Below are 9129 nucleotides of genomic sequence, written 5' to 3' on the forward strand. Positions count from 1 at the left end.
TTATCATTATACAACGTTATTATTTCACACCTCCTGATTGACTGGAATTGTGTACGATTCCCGACAAAAGAAAACTGGTACAAAGAGCTGATTGACTACGTGTTTCTGAAAAAAGATCGACAAGCGTTGATGGCAGTGTTATTCCTTTTACTGCAGTCTTGTACAGTCTGTAACATCCTGGTGTGTTGACGCTGTAGTACAAAAGGTCTTGTACAGTCTGTAACATCCATGTGTGTTGACGCTAGCGCTGTAGTACCAAAGGTGTCGACTTTTTGTTTTTGTCGAGGCTATGATAAACATGTTGTCCTTGGGTGTTGAAGCTATGATAAATATGTTGTCGTTGGTTGTCGAGGCTATGATAAACATGTTGTCGTTGAGTGTCGATGCTATGATAAATGTGTTGTCCTATGGGTGTTGAGCCAATGATAAATATGTTGACCTTGGGTGTTGAGGCTATGATAAACATGTTGCCCTTGGTGTTGAAGCTATGATAAATATGTTGTCGTTAGTTGTTGGAAAATATGTTGTCCTTGGGTGTTGAAGCTATGATAAATATGTTGTCCTTGGGTGTTGAAGCTATGATAAATATGTTGTCGTTGAGTGTCGAGGCTATGATAAATGTGTTGTCCTATGGGTGTTGAGCCAATGATAAATATGTTGACCTTGGGTGTTGAGGCTATGATCAATATGTTGTTCTTTGGTGTCCGAGGCTATGATAAATATGTTGCCGTTTGGTGTCGAGTCTATGCTAAATATGTTGTCCTAGGGTGTTGAGGCTATGATGAATATGCTGTCGTTTGGTCAATGATAAATATGTTGACCTTGGGTGTCGAGGCTATGATAAATATGTTGTCGTTAGGTCAATGATACATATGTTGACCTTGGGTGTCGAGGCTATGATAAATATGTTGCCGTTTGGTGTCGAGTCTATGCTAAATATGTTGTCCTAGGGGTGTTGAGGCTATGATGAATATGCTGTCGTTGGGTCAATGATAAATATGTTGACCTTGGGTGTCGAGGCTATGATAAATATGTTGTCGTTAGGTTAATGATACATGTTGTTCTTGGGTGTCGAGGCTATGATAAATATGTTGTCGTTTGGTGTCCGAGGCTATGATAAATATGTTGTCGTTTGGTGTCCGAGGCTATGATAAGTATGTTGTCGTTGGGTGTCGAGGCTATGCTATATATGTTGTCCTATGGTGTTGAAGCTATGTTAAATATGTTGTCCTAGGGTGTTGAGGCTATGACTAATATGTAGTTTTTGTGTCGATGTTATGGTAGATGTGTGTTATCCTTGTGTTGATGTTATGGTAGATGTGTGTTCTCCTTGTGTTGATGTTATGGTAGATGAATGTTCTCCTTGTGTTGATGCTATAGTAGATGTGTGTTCTCCTTGTGTTGATGCTATAGTAGATGTCTGTTCTCACTGTGTTGATGCTATAGTAGATGTATGTTCTCCTTGTGTTGATGCTATAGTACATGTCTGTTCTCACTGTGTTGATGCTATAGTAGATGTATGTTCTCCTTGTGTTGATGCTATAGTAGATGTATGTTCTCCTTGTGTTGATGCAATAGTAGATGTGTGTTGATGCTATAGTAGATGTGTGTTATCCTTGAGTTGATGCTATAGTAGATGTATGTTCTCCTTGTGTTAATGCTATAGTAGATGTATGTTCTCCTTGTGTTGATGCTATAGTAGATGAGTGTCATCCTTGTGTTGATGCTATAGTAGATGTATGTTTTCCTTGTCTTGATGCTATAGTAGATGAGTGTTATCCTTGAGTTGATGCTAAAGTAGATTATGTAATCCTTGTGTTGATGCTATAGTAGATGTATGTTCTCCTTGTGTTAATGCTATAGTAGATGTATGTTCTCCTAGTGTTGATGCTATAGTAGATGTGTGTTCTTGTGTTGATGTATAGTAGATGTGTGTTCTTGTGTTGATGTAGAGTAGATGTATGTTCTCCTTGTGTTGATGCTATAGTAGATGTACGTTTTCCTTGTCTTGATGCTATAGTAGATGAGTGTTATCCTTGAGTTGATGTTATAGAAGATTATGTAATCCTTGTGTTGATGATATAGTAGATGTATGTTTTCCTTGTCTTGATGCTATAGTAGATGAGTGTTATCCTTGAGTTGATGTTATAGTAGATTATGTAATCCTTGTGTTGATGCTATAGTAGATGTATGTTCTCCTTGCGTTAATGCTATAGTAGATTAGTGTTCTTCTTGTGTTGATGCTATAGTAGATGTATGTTCTGATTGTGTTGATGCTATAGTTGTTTATGTAATCCTTGTGTTTATGCTAAAGTAGATTATGTTCTCCGTGTGTTGATGCTATTGTAGATTATGTAATCCTTGAGCTGATGTTATAGTAGATGTGTGTTCTTCTTGTGTTGATGCTCTAGTAGATTAGTGTTCTTCTTGTGTTGATGCTATAGTAGATGTATGTTTTTCTTGTGTTGATGCTATAGTAGATGTGTGTTCTCCTTGTGTTGATGCTTTAGTAGATGTGTGTTCTCCTTGTGTTGATGCTTTAGTAGATGTGTGTTCTCCTTGTGTTGATGCTATAGTAAATGTATGTTCTCCTTGTGTTGATGCTATAGTACATGTCTGTTCTCACTGTGTTGATGCTATAGTAGATGTATGTTCTGATTGTGTTGATGCTATAGTTGTTTATGTAATCCTTGTGTTTATGCTAAAGTAGATTATGTTCTCCGTGTGTTGATGCTATTGGAGATTATTTAATCCTTGAGCTGATGTTATAGTAGATGTGTGTTCTTCTTGTGTTGATGCTATAGTAGATTATGTAATCCTTGTGTTGATGCTATAGTATATATATGTTCTCCTTGCTTTGATTCTATAATAGATGTGTGTTCTCCTTGTGTTGATGCTTTAGTAGATGTGTGTTCTCCTTGTGTTGATGCTATAGTAGATTATGTAATCCTTGTGTTGATGCTATAGTAGATATATGTTCTCCTTGTGTTGATTCTATAGTAGATTATGTTCTCCTTGTGTTGATGCTATAGTACATGTCTGTTCTCACTGTGTTGATGCTATAGTAGATGTATGTTCTCCTTGTGTTAATGCTATAGTAGATGTATGTTCTCCTTGAGTTAATGCTATAGTAGATGTATGTTCTCCTTGCGTTAATGCTATAGTAGATTAGTGTTCTTCTTGTGTTGATGCTATAGTAGATTATGTAATCCTTGTGTTGATGCTATAGTATATATATGTTCTCCTTGCGTTGATTCTATAATAGATGTGTGTTCTCCTTGTGTTGATGCTATAGTAGATTATGTTCACCTTGTGTTGATGCTATAGAAGTTGCGTGTTCTCCTTGTGTTAATGCTATAGTAGATGTATGTCCTCCTTTTGTTGATGCTAATAGTAGATGTATGTTCTCCGTGTGCTGATGCTATAGTAGATGTATGTTCTGCTAGTGTTGATGCTATAGTAGACTGTGTAATCCTTGTGTTGATGCTATAGTACATTATGTTCTCCTTGTGTTGATGCTCTGGTAGATGTGTGTTCTCCGTGTGTTGATGCTATAGTAGTTTAGTGTTCTTCTTGTGTTGATGCTATAGAAGATTATGTTCTCCTTGTGTTGATGCTATAGTAGATTATGTTCTCCTTGTGTTGATGCTATGGTAGATGTGTGTTCTCCGTGTGTTGATGCTATAGTAGATTATGTTCTCCTTGTGTTAATGCTATAGTAGATGTGTGTTCTTGTGTTGATACTATAGTAGATGTTTATTCTCCTTGTGTTGATGCTATAGTAGATGCGTGTTCTCCTTGTGTTAATGCTATAGTAGATGTGTGTTCTTGTGTTAATGCTATAGTAGATGTGTGTTCTCCTTGTGTTGATGCTATAGTAGATTATGTTCTCCTTGTGTTGATGTTAAAGTAGATGTGTGTTGTTATTGTGTTGATGCTATAGTAGATGTATGTTCTCCTAGTGTTGATGCTATAGTAGATTATGTTCTCCGTGTGCTGATGCTATAGTAGATGTATGTCCTCCTTTTGTTGATGCTATAGTAGATGTGTGTTGTCCTTGTGTTGATGCTATAGTAGATTATGTTCTCCTTGTGTTGATGTTAAAGTAGATGTGTGTTGTTCTTGTGTTGATGCTATAGTAGATGTATGTTCTCCTAGTGTTGATGCTATAGTAGATTATGTTCTCTTTGTGTTGATGCTATAGTAGATGTGTGTTCTCCTTGTGTTGATGCTTTAGTAGATGTGTGTTCTCCTTGTGTTGATGCTATAGTAAATGTATGTTCTCCTTGTGTTGATGCTATAGTAGATTAGTGTTCTCCTTGTGTTGATGCTATAGTAGACTATGTAATCCTTGTGTTGATGCTATAGTATAAATATGTTCTCCTTGTGTTGATGCTATAGTAGTTTAGTGTTCTTCTTGTGTTGATGTTATGGTAGATGAATGTTCTCCTTGTGTTGATGCTATAGTAGATGTGTGTTCTCCTTGTGTTGATGCTATAGTAGATGTATGTTCTTCTTGTGTTGATGCTATAGTAGACTATGTAATCCTTGTGTTGATGCTATAGTAGAAATATGTTCTTCTTGCTTTGATGCTATAGCAGATGTATGTTCTCCTTGTGTTGATGCTATAGTAGATGTGTGTTGTCCTTGTGTTGATGCTATAGTAGATGTGTGTTCTCCATGTGTTGATGCTATAGTAGATGTATGTTCTTCTTGTGTTGATGCTATAGTAGATTAGTGTTCTCCTTGTGTTGATGCTATAGTAGAATAGTGTTCTCCTTGTGTTGATGCTATAGTAGACTATGTAATCCTTGTGTTGATGCTATAGTAGAAATATGTTCTTCTTGTTTTGATGCTATAGTAGATGTGTGTTATCCTTGTGTTGATGCTATAGTAGATGTATGTTCTCCTTGTGTTGATGCTATAGTAGATGTATGTTCTCCTTGTGTTGATGCTATAGTAGATGTATGTTCTCCTTGTGTTGATGCTATAGTAGATGTATGTTCTCCTTGTGTTGATGCTATAGTAGATGTATGTTCTCCTTGTGTTGATGCTATAGTAGATGTATGTTCTCCTTGTGTTGATGCTATAGTAGATGTGTGTTCTCCTTGTGTTGATGCTATAGTAGATGTATGTTCTCCTTGTGTTGATGCTATAGTAGATGTGTGTTCTCCTTGTGTTGATGCTATAGTAGATGTATGTTCTCCTTGTGTTGATGCTATAGTAGATGTGTGTTCTCCTTGTGTTGATGCTATAGTAGTTTAGTGTTCTTCTTGTGTTGATGCTATAGTAGATTATGTAATCCTTGTGTTGATGCTATAGTAGATATATGTTCTCCTTGTGTTGATGCTATAGTAGATGTATGTTCTCCTTGTGTTGATGCTATAGTAGATGTATGTTCTCCTTGTGTTGATGCTATAGTAGATGTATGTTCTCCTTGTGTTGATGCTATAGTAGATGTATGTTCTCCTTGTGTTGATGCTATAGTAGATGTATGTTCTCCTTGTGTTGATGCTATAGTAGATGTATGTTCTCCTTGTGTTGATGCTATAGTAGATGTGTGTTATCCTTGTGTTGATGCTATAGTAGATGTATGTTCTCCTTGTGTTGATGCTATAGTAGATGTATGTTCTCCTTGTGTTGATGCTATAGTAGATGTATGTTCTCCTTGTGTTGATGCTATAGTAGATGTATGTTCTCCTTGTGTTGATGCTATAGTAGATGTATGTTCTCCTTGTGTTGATGCTATAGTAGATGTATGTTCTCCTTGTGTTGATGCTATAGTAGATGTGTGTTCTCCTTGTGTTGATGCTATAGTAGATGTATGTTCTCCTTGTGTTGATGCTATAGTAGATGTATGTTCTCCTTGTGTTGATGCTATAGTAGATGTATGTTCTCCTTGTGTTGATGCTATAGTAGATGTATGTTCTCCTTGTGTTGATGCTATAGTAGATGTATGTTCTCCTTGTGTTGATGCTATAGTAGATGTGTGTTCTCCTTGTGTTGATGCTATAGTAGATGTGTGTTCTCCTTGTGTTGATGCTATAGTAGATGTATGTTCTCCTTGTGTTGATGCTATAGTAGATGTATGTTCTCCTTGTGTTGATGCTATAGTAGATGTATGTTCTCCTTGTGTTGATGCTATAGTAGATGTATGTTCTCCTTGTGTTGATGCTATAGTAGATGTATGTTCTCCTTGTGTTGATGCTATAGTAGATGTATGTTCTCCTTGTGTTGATGCTATAGTAGATGTATGTTCTCCTTGTGTTGATGCTATAGTAGATGTGTGTTCTCCTTGTGTTGATGCTATAGTAGATGTATGTTCTCCTTGTGTTGATGCTATAGTAGATGTGTGTTCTCCTTGTGTTGATGCTATAGTAGATGTATGTTCTCCTTGTGTTGATGCTATAGTAGATGTGTGTTCTCCTTGTGTTGATGCTATAGTAGATGTATGTTCTCCTTGTGTTGATGCTATAGTAGATGTGTGTTATCCTTGTGTTGATGCTATAGTAGATGTATGTTCTCCTTGTGTTGATGCTATAGTAGATGTATGTTCTCCTTGTGTTGATGCTATAGTAGATGTGTGTTCTCCTTGTGTTGATGCTATAGTAGATGTATGTTCTCCTTGTGTTGATGCTATAGTAGATGTGTGTTCTCCTTGTGTTGATGCTATAGTAGATGTATGTTCTCCTTGTGTTGATGCTATAGTAGATGTGTGTTCTCCTTGTGTTGATGCTATAGTAGATGTATGTTCTCCTTGTGTTGATGCTATAGTAGATGTGTGTTCTCCTTGTGTTGATGCTATAGTAGATGTATGTTCTCCTTGTGTTGATGCTATAGTAGATGTGTGTTCTCCTTGTGTTGATGCTATAGTAGATGTATGTTCTCCTTGTGTTGATGCTATAGTAGATGTGTGTTCTCCTTGTGTTGATGCTATAGTAGATGTATGTTCTCCTTGTGTTGATGCTATAGTAGATGTGTGTTCTCCTTGTGTTGATTCTATAGTAGATGTATGTTCTCCTTGTGTTGATGCTATAGTAGATGTGTGTTCTCCTTGTGTTGATGCTATAGTAGATGTGTGTTCTCCTTGTGTTGATGCTATAGTAGATGTATGTTCTTCTTGTGTTGATGCTATAGTAGACTATGTAATCCTTGTGTTGATGCTATAGTAGAAATATGTTCTTCTTGCTTTGATGCTATAGCAGATGTATGTTCTCCTTGTGTTGATGCTATAGTAGATGTGTGTTGTCCTTGTGTTGATGCTATAGTAGATTATGTTCTCCTTGTGTTGATGTTAAAGAAGATGTGTGTTGTCCTTGTGTTGATGCTGTAGTAGATGTGTGTTCTCCATGTGTTGATGCTATAGTAGATGTATGTTCTTCTTGTGTTGATGCTAAAGTAGATTAGTGTTCTCCTTGTGTTGATGCTATAGTAGAATAGTGTTCTCCTTGTGTTGATGCTATAGTAGACTATGTAATCCTTGTGTTGATGCTATAGTAGAAATATGTTCTTCTTGTTTTGATGCTATAGTAGATGAGTGTTATCCTTGAGTTGATGCTATAGAAGTTTAGTGTTCTTCTTGTGTTGATGTTATGGTAGATGAATGTAATCCTTGTGTTGATGCTATAGTAGATATATGTTCTTCTTGTGTTGATTCTATAGTAGATGTGTGTTCTCCTTGTGTTGATGCTATAGTAGATGTGTGTTCTCCATATGTTGATGCTATAGTAGATGTATGTTCTTCTTGTGTTGATGCTATAGTAGATGTATGTTCCTCTTGTGTTGATGCTATAGTAGACTATGTAATCCTTGTGTTGATGCTATAGTGGAAATATGTTCTTCTTGTTTTGATGCTATAGTAGATATGGGTTATCCTTGTGTTGATGCTATAGTAGATGTATGTTCCTCTTGTGTTGATGCTATAGTAGACTATGTAATCCTTGTGTTGATGCTATAGTGGAAATATGTTCTTCTTGTTTTGATGCTATAGTAGATATGGGTTATCCTTGTGTTGATGCTATAGTAGATGTATGTTCCTCTTGTGTTGATGCTATAGTAGACTATGTAATCCTTGTGTTGATGCTATAGTAGATATATGTTCTTCTTGTGTTGATTCTATAGTAGACTATGTAATCCTTGTGTTGATGCTATAGTAGAAATATGTTCTTCTTGTTTTGATGCTATAGTAGATATGTGTTATCCTTGTGTTGATGCTATAGTAGATGTATGTTCTCCGTGTGTTGATGCTATAGTAGATGTATGTTCTCCGTGTGTTGATGCTATAGTAGATTTATGTTCTCATTGTGTTTATGCTTTAGTAGATGTGTGTTCTCCTTGTATTTTTTCGCTTTGGTATATGCTATCACTAAAGAACATGTTTATGACCATATTAATTGTCCTTGTAATGTGCACCAAGTACACGGCAATCTTGTTATAATCTCTGTTGGATATTGTAGTATTTTTTACGTCAGTTTTTTTTAGGAATTTAACAGTAATTGAACATTTCCAGTAAAGTTACAAACAAACCCTGTATCAACTATAAACCCGCAAATTCAACACTGCAGTGTTTCCCCACATAACTGGGAAAACAAGAGGCCCATAGGGCCTGTATCGCTCACCTGGATTATCTAAGCAATCATGGCAGAATATTCTCCAAATGAGATCCATGGGAATATGCCAGACCCCAAGGCCAATCCTTGTAGCATATATATCTGTATTCGATTTTTCATGCCCAGCAATTTTATGTATGGTTATGGGGTGGGGATCTCAACTGTTTCCAATCTGTGACTCAGAAACTAGGTCCCTATGGTTGTGGCCAGACCCCAGGATCAATTCTAATATCATGACTGCATTTGTCTCTTTTTGCCCAGCATTTGTATATATAGTTTTGGGGTGGGGATCTCAACCGTTTCAAAGTTATGACCCAGGGGTTAAGTCTGCAAGGGTGGGGCAAACCCTGGGGTCAATTCTAATATCATGACTGCATTTGTCTCTTTATGCCCAACAATTGTATATATAGTTTTGGGGTGGGGATCTTAACCATTTCGAAGTTATGACCCAGGGGTTAAGTCTCCAAGGGTGGGGCAGTCCCCAAGGCCATCCTGGAAGCATATGTGCATTCATCTCTTT

This window comes from Mizuhopecten yessoensis, unplaced genomic scaffold (genome assembly GCF_002113885.1).
Source record: "Mizuhopecten yessoensis strain PY_sf001 unplaced genomic scaffold, ASM211388v2 scaffold716139, whole genome shotgun sequence".
NCBI classification, from domain to species: Eukaryota; Metazoa; Mollusca; class Bivalvia; order Pectinida; family Pectinidae; genus Mizuhopecten; species Mizuhopecten yessoensis.